We start from the raw sequence: 11,187 nt of genomic DNA, 5'->3' as shown, positions 1-11,187 counted from the left end.
AGAAAGAAAGAAAGAAAGAAAGAAAGAAAGAAAGAAAGAAAGAAAGACATATCCTGTGTTTTTAAATTCAATCTTATGCATGTGCCTTTGTCTAAAGCCTCCTCCACATTGTTCTTTCCCCAGGCCTCTCTGACAGAAATAAAACTAGGACAAAGCCTTAGTTAAACCCCATGAACTCATCAAACATGGACATACAGGCTGAACACTTGACCTTAGAGCATCCAGACTCTTTGTTAGCTGACTTCCTGGCAGTTTTGACCTGTGCCAACTAACACAGTTCAGGGATAGTGCATACCAAGCACTGCTCCCAGCAGGCTCTATGGTGAGTGCTGCTCCAATTCTGCTCCCTAAAGTCTACTTCAGCACCATCTCAGCAGGCTTTGCACCTTCAAATACTACATGCTTTCAGTAACTTGCCTTAATTTTATTTTCCTTGAAAAACTGCATAGAAGAAACAACATGTTGTGTTTCATCATGTGTAGATTAAACTTTTAAACAAAAGGTAATAAACAGCCACATTCAAACACAATGAACTGGAAAAAAAGAAAAAAGAAAAATAAAATAAAATAAAAAAAAATAAAAAATAAAATAAAAAAAAAAAAAAAAAAAAAAAAGACATAAATAAGTGTTATATCTGAAGGCCACAGGACGTTTATCAGCACAGAGCAGCTCCAGGGCCAAGAGCTATGCTACATCAATTTGTCAGTCTGATCTGAAGGGAAATACAGCCTTAAATGATATGGACGTTAGCTAGGCTATGCCAGGAGGCTTCATGGCCAAAGTCTGTGTCCTGGCCATCTACTATTTAGTAGAGGCACAGCCAAATGTACTTAAGATCTTTGCATGAATGAGAATCCGAATCAGCTATATTTAAGTGATACCCCCCGTCTCTTATCACTAAAGTAACCAGGTAGCTCCAAAAATGGCAAAGGTGGTTCTGTTGATGGAAAACATGATATTTTGATAGGGTACATCTTTAAATGTCATCTCATTTTAATATTGGTTTGCAAGGATGACGCTTTGAAGCTGTTTAAAAAGTGCCAAAATTCTTCTGATACCCTTCCAGGACAATTCAAGTCCAAGTTAGCACTGAACAAGGAGATTCTCCATCAAGTCCCACCTTCTCATTGAAAACTGCTTTATGAGCTTACTGCAGCCACAGCAAATAATGCTTTATTTGAAATACTGAGAAACCTCCACCCTGCTGGGAATTCCCAGTTCCCAGAACATCCCACGTGTGTTGCTATTTTATTTATTGTTACAGGCAAAGTTTAAATGATGGGAAATGGACAATATAAATTCTTGCATCGCATTATAACCACGTCTGCTTTACTGAAACCTTTGTTTGACAGGATGAGCACACTTACCCAGATCATATATGTGTGTTAATTATAGTAAGGAAGACAACAAAATGACAATAGTTATAGCAAATCCTACCAACAGGAAATGGTTATCCAGCTGAGATAAAATGTTTATCAGGAAACTTTGTTACACTATCCAAAACATTTCCTGTCTGCAACATTTTTTTTTTGTGGGAAAAAGAAAGTTTGTGGTGCTAGAAATAGAATTTTTGAAAGGAATTAAATAACACTGCTATAGAAAATCATAGCAATCACTCTTCTGTTTTGTGTCCTGTTTTCCTCTTTGTAAAAACTATGATGTAACATAAAAAGAAACCCACCTTCAGAATTTACATGGGCATTTATTAAACATGAATAAGTTAGTAAACATGAACTTCAAACATTAAAAAATCATTTAAAGCTAATTCTATCTGTGTGATACCTAAGCATTGTAATCATGCAGGTAGCAAAGCTCTGTCCCTTCTCTCATTGACGCTGATGGTAGTGTATATTTTATGTTGGTATATTTGGAAAGGATGAAGTAGACTGAAAAACAGCACTGTTAAAGACGTCAACAGAGCTATACTCAAAGTAAAGACAAACCAGGGATTACGTACTGAAATGGTCATTCAAAATTAAAATAATGAAGAATTATATTTCCCTAATCATGATTTTTTTCAAAAACAAGGAAAACCTGATTTGTTTAAAACATAGTAATAATAAACTGACATTTTGATATGAGCAAAGATTTGCCAGGAGAAACCTAATTAGACATTACTGAACATGGAAGCAAAATATATCATTCTTTCTAGACTTGTTGCTCTATCAACTGTTTGAAGGTTAACTGATAGGTTGTTATTCCATTTTTAAAAGATTCCAACCCCCCCAAAAAAGGAATAGTGGGTGGCAATGGATTTTTAAAGGGAATTCAGCTACCAAAAGTATTTTGAATAATTGGGTTACTGTGAAGTAATCTTTTTACTATCTATATGAAAGAGATTTTGCTTTAATTAAAGCCAGCTATTTGTTCATATTTTAAATACAGGTTGTATTCCAGTAAATGGAGCTAATGATGGAGTCCTAGAAATGGAACGGAACTCAAAAGGTCATCGTTTGACTATCATCACCTGAACTAGGATCAACAGAAGTTATTTCATTCTGATATACAATCTCTAGTGATAGAAACTGTACAACTTCACCAGGCAATCTATATCCAATTTCCTTATTATTACTGAGAATATCTTCCCTACTGCCAAAGTAAAATCATCTCCTTTATTTCAATTTTTCTCCTAACCATGCAGAACAAACAAATACCCTTCCTCTTTACAATAAAGTTTCGTTCTTAAAACTGTTACTTCATTTTCCCTCAGTCCTTTCTTCTTCAGTTTAATAAGCCCTATTCATTCCGTTCTGCCTTCCCCAAGCCTGTTTTAAATGTTCATTGAGTTTAACTTACATTGAACTATTTAGCTGTCTTACAAATTTCTTGAAAAACAACCTTCTGCAGCTGTTCCACAACTTTCTTGAGCTCCCATAACAGGGAGCTGATAACAATATTCCTTTGAATCTTTCTCCATACCAAGAAAAGGGCACAGTTTCTTTTCTGTCAAAAACAAACAACAACAAAAACAAACAAACAAAAAAGGCTAGCACTACTATTTTTTTTACTATTAATATTTGCACTATTTTTATTTTAGTTTATGACAGCAGAGTATTAATAAAATTACAGGGCAAGTAGCAGTGTACACAGCAGGGCAGAACTAAGATAATGCAATTAGAGTTTTAAGGATTGCTAGGATCTTGGTCAATTTGAGACGAAAAACATTAAAAAGCGAAACAGTCAAGATAAAGCTACTTAACAACAGTAAAGCATTTTGTTACAGCAAAATGACCTGCTGTATTGATCTGCTGTGTCTATAAGTAGCCTTTGGTCATTGGTGTCAACTTCTCCAATTAAAGGTATTATTTAGGCATAGGATAAATTTAGGCATAGAATAAATTTATTAATCCAGAAACAGACAGAAACTAAATTGTCTTCTTCAAGATGTGAAATCCAAGTCCGATCAATATCTCTGCTTCACATAAACTGTTTGAGTTGCTCAAGTAGCCACATGTCTATATCCTGTGGGAGGAGGTTCTGGAATTGCTTAAAGTATTTGCAAGACCATAAAAAATCATGACGGGAAACTGATTTTCTACTGTTACAGTAAAGTTATCTCCAGAAAACAGAATGAAAAGATCTGTTTTGCATCTACCTGCTGTCAGAAGCAAGAAAATTGACAGTTAAAACCAGCCTAACAACCAGACAGTTAAGGGAGAAATTGGGATTACATTTGAAATGGATTTGATGACCCTAACATCTCGGTAATTAAGTGAAATTCTTAATACCTTTTGTAAATACACCACACCTTTAGAGAATATGAACATAAGAATATAGGGTTAATATCTAATTTTTATTTGAAAATGAGCAAATATGGAGAAAAAGTAAAGCAGCATTTTGCCACTGACTCCACTGATGCCAAGATTTCTCTCTACAATGATAAAACGGAGTCATTTAGGAGATGTCTGTCAGAGATAGCTGAATCCAGTGGCCCAGCAGATGTGAGGGCACTGCAGCTCCATGCCCCAAGGTTCAGGCAGTAGCAAGGCTGAGCACGTGCTTCCAAGGCACACCAAAATACATGCAATAAACACCCATGGCTGACCACGCAGATCAACAGAGCAGTGCCTTACCAGCTCCATCACTCACACAAACATGAATGGCACAAACTGCTCCATCCTGTTCCTCTCCTCTGTTAGATCAGGGCTGAAGATTGCTAGCAGTGTGCAGACGTATATGCACAGGTGTCCATGGACATTAAGTCCATCCATAGCTGGTTCCAGATCTCCTGCTCTCCTCGGTTGCTGGCACCCAAGCATACAAGTCCCCAAGGTTCATGGTCTGCTCGTATTTAGATCTTTTCTCATTGTAAGCACAAACTGAAATGATCTCAATGACAGCTGGTCCAGACCCACGGTCTACCCTGTAGCTGAATCTCAGTCCGTGGTCTCTGGTGGTTGGCTCAGACCAATGGGCCCTCTGTTAGGCAACTTGTAGATCTCTACAGCATGGAGCCTCCTGACCTATGGTGGCTATGGTAGCTAGCTCCCAGATTTCTTATCCTACTTGTAGGCCATTTGGGCTTGAAGTACTTCACCAAATTTCACAGTCTCACACACACAGGATCAAAGCTCCCTAGGGAAACGTAGCACAGTCACAGTCTCTCCAATTGCTGGCCCACAGACCTATGGCTTATATAATATATATGGTTTATATGATAAATATGATCTATCACTTTCAAGAAGTTTGCCAAACTTTTATTGCAAGGATCCCCTTCCCTTCCTGCCCTGATGGTCCTTACCACAATGATGCCTTCTCCTTGCTTATGGGAGACCATGATGACAACTTCTGGTGATTCTTGAGGAACATTAAGTTTGGCTGCTGCTACCACCATCCCTAAATTGTTCAGGAAAGATGATCTGAATGACAGACAGGATGATGCAAGGTCTTTATCAAGATAGCAGCTACTCCTTTTCAAAAGTCCAGACCAAACAGGCTACAAACAAAGCATTTAAGGCAGTGAGAACGAGAATGAACAAAATCACTTAAGCCCCAGTCCCAGACTACTTTGGCCAAGTCTCTACCTAGTGCCAGGTGGATCTGCAGCACATTCCAGAATTGTGACTGTTCCATTTTCCCTGACCAATCTGCACCTTGGCCTACTGGCTACCTGTCCTGGAAACCAAGGCATGGAGCAGGAGGGAGAAAGGGTGAGCCAAAATGGATGTTGCTTCATGCCCAGGTCTTCCCTTGAAGTGAAGCACAGCTGTGATCAGAGCACAAAAACAGGTTTCATGAGCTTGAAAATTCTTGGATCCACCAGCATAACTGAGGTTTCTTAGCCTTTATTTGCTAAGGCTCTTTTTACTGACAAGAATGTAACCTACCCCAAAGCATGTTAAAATGTTTAAGTGTTTTTTTCAATCTTAATCCAAGAGAAAAAGACAACTCTTGTTAAACGTCTGTTTTTGGGACACTTACCCCTTATTTAACTTGTTGTGTCTTCAGGTCTAACAAGTTTATATGAAAGCAGTCATAAAAATCTTAAACATCCTCTAATCCGGCATGTGATGACAGAACTTACCGGCCTATGGTTGCCTTCCACCCACATTATTTTGCTTCCACAAAGGCTGACGCAGGCCTCTTGTGGTAATAACTGAGGACACCAGTAGTTTCCCTGATGTACATGACTGAAAAGTCATCCGCAAAACCACAATGCAGGTAATGGGAACCCTGCTGCTGAGGTGAAAAGCTGTTTTTATTTTGACCTGAAAAGTCTCCTAGCTTTCTCACTTCCTGCTGACAGGCTGTCAAAGAACAAATAAGACAAAAGGTTTACTAAAGTATTTTATTTGGCGACTGTTTAGCAAAACAAGTCTCTACCATTGCCACCCCTGCCCGGTAATGCAGTAGTTGGGCTCAAATACAGAGGTTTTAACTACTGAATGAGAACTACATCATTTGATATTTTTGTAGCAAACTCCAGAATTATGTTAGTCCAAAGCTTTCATCACCCAGGGAGTACAGAAACCCTTCCCAGTGCTTCAAATTCTTCAAGGAGATCTGTTGAGGAATGTGAGATCAGTCTGTAACTGTGTTTCCTTGTTCTGAAATATTCCAGACAGAATTGTGTAATTGATTTTGAGAATCAGATTACCATGAGTTCAAGGTGATGGGGATGCATCTGGGATGTATCTGGGATTCTCCACATCACTACGCTGTGGCAGCCATTTACAACAGCTCAAGCCTACAGATTTGCCTAGTGCCTCCTGGAAAGTTTGCAGAATGCACATTCCATAAAGGAAGGCGGGTCCTTCGTGGAGAACTTGCATCCTGAAACTCAACTGGTATACCAAACTGGTCTTAAATACTGAAAAAATAAGCAACTTCAGGCAGAAAACATAGTGCTGAAGAAAAGTAACTGAAATCCTGCGGGTTTGAAGTATGTTGGTGCTGGGACCAGTAAGCCTGTTCACTGACTTATAGGTGTTTACAATCTCTGCTACATTCTCATTTAATGTCTAATTATATTTTTACACTGTACAAAATAATACTGCCAAATTTAAAGTAGAATACATGTAAGTTAATCAGAAAAGAAAACCAGGCCAACTTCCATCAAGTACTATTCAAAAGACCAAATGGAAATGCAGAAATTCAGCTGGAAAAACACTTTAAGAAAGAAAGATATGCAAAGCTTAAATTGCAGAGGACAGTACTTTGCTATTTGATAAAAAGAAAATATAACCCTGGTACATGCTAGAAACAATGACTGTAAGATGAAACAGGGATGTACTTCCATCCATTCAGCACTGCTGAGTTCTAAATCTAGCACTACACTTAGGAAAGAAGAAAACCAAATTGGAAATGGCCCAAATGAAAGGAAGAAATTGAGACAGGTGTAGAACAACCGGCATATAAAGAAAGGCAGAAGTAACATGATCGCTTTTTGGTTTGAAGTAATCAATAAATGGAGACCACTTTCAGCATCAGACATTTGTCCTCCATTTCTGATTTATATTATTATGGCTTTAATTTCTTCCCGTTTCTTTTTTGTCTTTTTTTTTTTTTTTTCCATTAAATTAAAACACCACTCAATGCTTAATGTTTTCTCATTATAAAGAACCTATAAACTGTAATCTAAATAATAAACTGTTTTTCATAAACTAACCACCTTCTAAAGCATCTCATTTCCAAACCATTGATCATCTTTGTGCAACCTATCACATTTTCAACTTCGCTATCAAAATATATAGTAGCTTTATGTGCAGTTTCCCACTAGTTGGTTTCTAATAATTACTGGAGGCAAATTTCCTTTTAACTTCTGTTCTCTCCACTTTTTATACATTCAGAAATGACGTTAGCATTTCTTACTTTCACGCTTTCAGTTATTGTTCACTGACCTCTGTCTGTTAGCAAAATGTTTCAAATGCAGACTCTTTGTTTGCAGATTTACTTCTAGATTTAAGGGCTTCACTGTATTAAACACAATTTTGTTTGAATGGGTCAAGCACACCATCTGTTCCACCAAGCGTGACCTTCAGCCTAACACAGTACAATGTTCCTTCGGTTAAATAAAGCATAAATTTTAGAAAAATATCCAGTGTTGTTTTACAATGTACACTGAAGAATCAATAAACAGCTTGCGGCCCAAGATGAAACTTGTTTCAGGGAACAATTGCTTCTACTAAAAATGTTTGTCTTTCTGCCAATCTGAATTGTTACCATTGTCTACTAGACTGACATTATCAGGTATATTATTCCGTTTACACATTCATCTGAAATCCGACAACCTTTTTCACGTGAAATGAGTTCAAGAAAACAGGAAACTAAGAAATGAACATGGCAACAGACAATAATTTGTAATGTGTTTTACTGTGATCATTTTATTTTACATAAAGAGAGAACAAAACTATGGGGCACCACATCGAGTCCAGCACCCCCCAGATCTGCTGACTTTCGTCTGACACTCTACACTTGATATCTCATTTGAATGAAGAAACCATTCCTAGCAAAAACCATTCCCAGTCGTCTTGGAAAAGCCACAGTGACCGCGAGCAAAGCAGAAATTGGGAACACTGAATGTATTCTGAAGTGTAGTATCTTTACTTCCAGCTGACAAACTAAAAAGACATGGTTACTCCCCAGAACACTGCTGTCAGTGACAGACAGCACACATGCAGTAGGGGAGCACGTTAGGGAAGAGCACTGGTAGACCCTGCGGTGGTACAGGCACTTCCTGTATTATGTATGAAGGATTGGAGGCAAGGCACGTGAAGTACATCACGAGACCGTCATACAACATAGCAAGCATGGAGAATGCAGTCTCTACTCCTTTGGTAACTGCAGAGACAGGTTCTGGCTGTCTTACATACTTAGACAATCCTCATTTTTTGAAAATTGCCTATCAACCTGTAATTATCAATTGTGATTACCATGATTCCCTCAAAACCAACCAAAACAAACAAACAAACAAACAAACAAAAAACCTCTCCCCAGGTGATAAAGGAGTTCCATTTTTGATAGAACGCTAGCTCCTAATCCACAGGGCTTTCTTCTTCTGAGTACGGTTCCCACAACCAGAACCTAACACTATTATTGAATAAAACAGCAAAGGTCTGAACACATACCACAACAAGGAAGCAGGTATATCTGAAGGTAGGAGTTATGACTGAAACAGTCTGGATGCCTGGATGCTACCTTCAGAAAACATTTAGGCTATCCTGTCGAGGGAGAGCTAAACTTTAAACACAAATTGTAAGAGAAATAGAAAAACACTCATTTATCTTGGACAAATAATTTTAAAAACTATTGCACATACAGATAGCATACAATGTTTGGTGTTCTCATAATAATCATCCTTGAACATGTCTCTCACTACAGGGCGTTGTCACATGTACTTAGGCCAAAACCACAGCTTGAGGAGAAGTGTTTTTGTGCAACCTCCCTCGGTGCCGTGCTTGCTTCGAGCACCCAGCTCTTCCCAAGGCACCCACATCACCGAAAGCGAGGCGCCTTAGGGAAGAGATGGACCGTGTTTTCTCAGCCTCTCCTCGCCTCAGCTCGGCGGCAGCCGCGCTCCCAGCCCCGAGAGGCCGCCCCAGCTAAGCCGGGCTCGGCTGCCCGCTCCGGCTGCGGTAGGAGGATCCCGGGGAGGCGCTACCTCCCTTCCCTCCCCCTCCTGGCGGCTGAGGAGGCGCCTGAGAGCGGCTGCACCCTCCCCAGCCCCACTGCAGGGAGGAGGAGGAAGAGGAGGAGGAGCCGCCGCCTGCGGGGAAGGTAAGCTATACGGAGCGAGCAGCCCGCCGCCGCCCTTCCCTCCCCGTCCCCCGGGCAGAGCCGCCCCGCTGAAGGGAGCGGCGGTTGGGACCGGTACGCGGCGCCCCAACGGCCGCCGCCAGCCCCGCCCCGCCCCGCGCCAGCCGCCGCCGCCGGGCATGGCGGGGGGGGGTGGGACGGAAAGGGCGGGCGCTGCGCCTCCCGCCCCGCGCCGCCCGGCCGGCATCTTGGGGCTGCCAGCTGAGGGGGCGTCGTGGGCTTTCCCGGGCGAAATTCCACGGTGCTTCCTTCTAGAGATCGAGTTTCTCGTGTTGTCGAATAAAAACAAGAGGGTGCGGTTAGCACGGGGCTTGTGCCGTGGTTGCAAACTGAATAAAGTCTGTTTACGGGTGGTTTTGTGCATCGTTGTGACCCGTTGGGGTGAACTGGTGGTTGGGTTTGGGGTGAAGTAATGGTGGAGGGTGTGAAAGGGGACACGGGTAAGGGAAAAGCTGAGAAATAACGATCCTGCTGCATGTGGGGTTGGGGAGAAATAAACGTGACAGAATGACACTTGGTGATAATGATGTGATTGATGGGCAGTAAGGCAACGGGAAGAGGCTGTGTGGATAGAAAAGAATCAAGCTTACAATTGTTTTGATGGAAAAACATTATAGGAGCTTTTGCGGGTGTGGGCTATAGACCAGAAGAGCTGGATTTCGATGAGGGTAATGCTTACTGAGAAATAGTATCAGGAATTTTATCATTACTGGGTTTCTTTGTTAACAGCATCATTTAGAAGGAGATAAAATGGTCCACTTCTTACACAGAACTGCTCTAAGCTTGCTGAACAGGTACTGAATCGCCCATATATGAGTGTAAAAATTTCTGAAATTCATCATCTCAGAAGGGCCAACTTTGAAAGATCAAGAGGGTTAATTCGTGATGTCAGTTGCACTGAGTCCTGAGGGCCCTGAAAGTAAAGAAGGAATGAAATTGTTTTATGCCAAAGTTAAAGTTTATTTGGAAATAAAATCCAAAAAAAAAAAAAAGGTCTGCCAAACTGTTACCTATCTCAAAAATAATTTGGGGAATAAAGAGTAGAAAAAGGTTGGATAAGCAAAGAAAGCTGCAAGAAATAAAGTGTAGCGATGAAGTGAAAATTGTCCAAAGTTAGTCTGAATTAGTTATAGGTGAGTGTTTTTAAAGCTTCTGTAATCATCTAAGTAAAAATACAAACAGAAGACCTCTAGGTGATAAAGTTGAGGTAAAATAACCCTGGCCTCATGTTGCGTGTGATGTCTTGCAGTTTGGAGTCTATTGCAGCAAGTAGACTTAATATTAGATGCTTGCACTTACACTTAAGGAATAACATTCTGTCTCTGACTTAGTTTTTAAGAGCTGAGAAGCTTCCATCTGCTATGTCTAATCCCTTGCTCTTGTCATTTTTGTTGGTCACTTACCGTTTCAGAAGGCTGTTACAGAAATACCCGGATGGACAGTTAGAGTCATTTACTCACCGGGAGATACCGCTAATTTTTTTTTCATATGCACATTCTATTTACTATTGTATGTCTCCCAGCTGCAAAATACATCTTTTTATGCAGACAGCTATAACTATCAAGGTTTAAACAATCTGAATTCTTACATGCAGGTATAGAATATCCATTATTTGTATATATATTTAGATAATACATCTGTATTTACATGCTAGATGCATATTGTACCATCCTTCAGCCCTGCCTGGCCTCTTGTGGGTTCATGGGAAACACTCTTGCAAGTACCCAGTGTTACAGGGAGGTCTAAGTACAGCCACCAATTCATGCTGTGGTCGTGTTAGACATAGGCTTGAAAAAATTCCACTCTCGGTGACCCAATGTGCAGAAAGACTGTGCTAAATCTAAGCACTGGATGTAGAAAAGAAAACCAGATGTGGTTTAATAATGCTTATGGGCTTGTTTATTTGTTGTTGTTGTTTTAATTAAGGCATAG

General features: G+C 40.2%; 1 protein-coding gene across 3 annotated transcripts in view; it reads left to right on the top strand.

Moving 5' to 3' along the window:
- The first annotated feature begins 9,075 nt into the window (after window positions 1–9,075).
- RCBTB2 (RCC1 and BTB domain containing protein 2) overlaps window positions 9,076–11,187 on the top strand; it is a 33,537-nt gene continuing 31,425 nt past the window's right edge. For 2 of the 3 annotated variants that reach the window (XM_035323103.1, XM_035323111.1), the window contains exon 1: window positions 9,076–9,216. The gene's annotated coding sequence lies outside the window, so the exon portion shown is untranslated. The remainder of the gene's footprint in view (window positions 9,217–11,187) is intronic. The other variant, XM_035323119.1, reaches the window with a different exon arrangement.

The sequence above is a fragment of the Oxyura jamaicensis genome, chromosome 1 (assembly GCF_011077185.1).
Source record: "Oxyura jamaicensis isolate SHBP4307 breed ruddy duck chromosome 1, BPBGC_Ojam_1.0, whole genome shotgun sequence".
Lineage (NCBI taxonomy): Eukaryota > Metazoa > Chordata > Aves > Anseriformes > Anatidae > Oxyura > Oxyura jamaicensis.
This window is presented reverse-complemented; position numbering and strand designations above follow the sequence as displayed.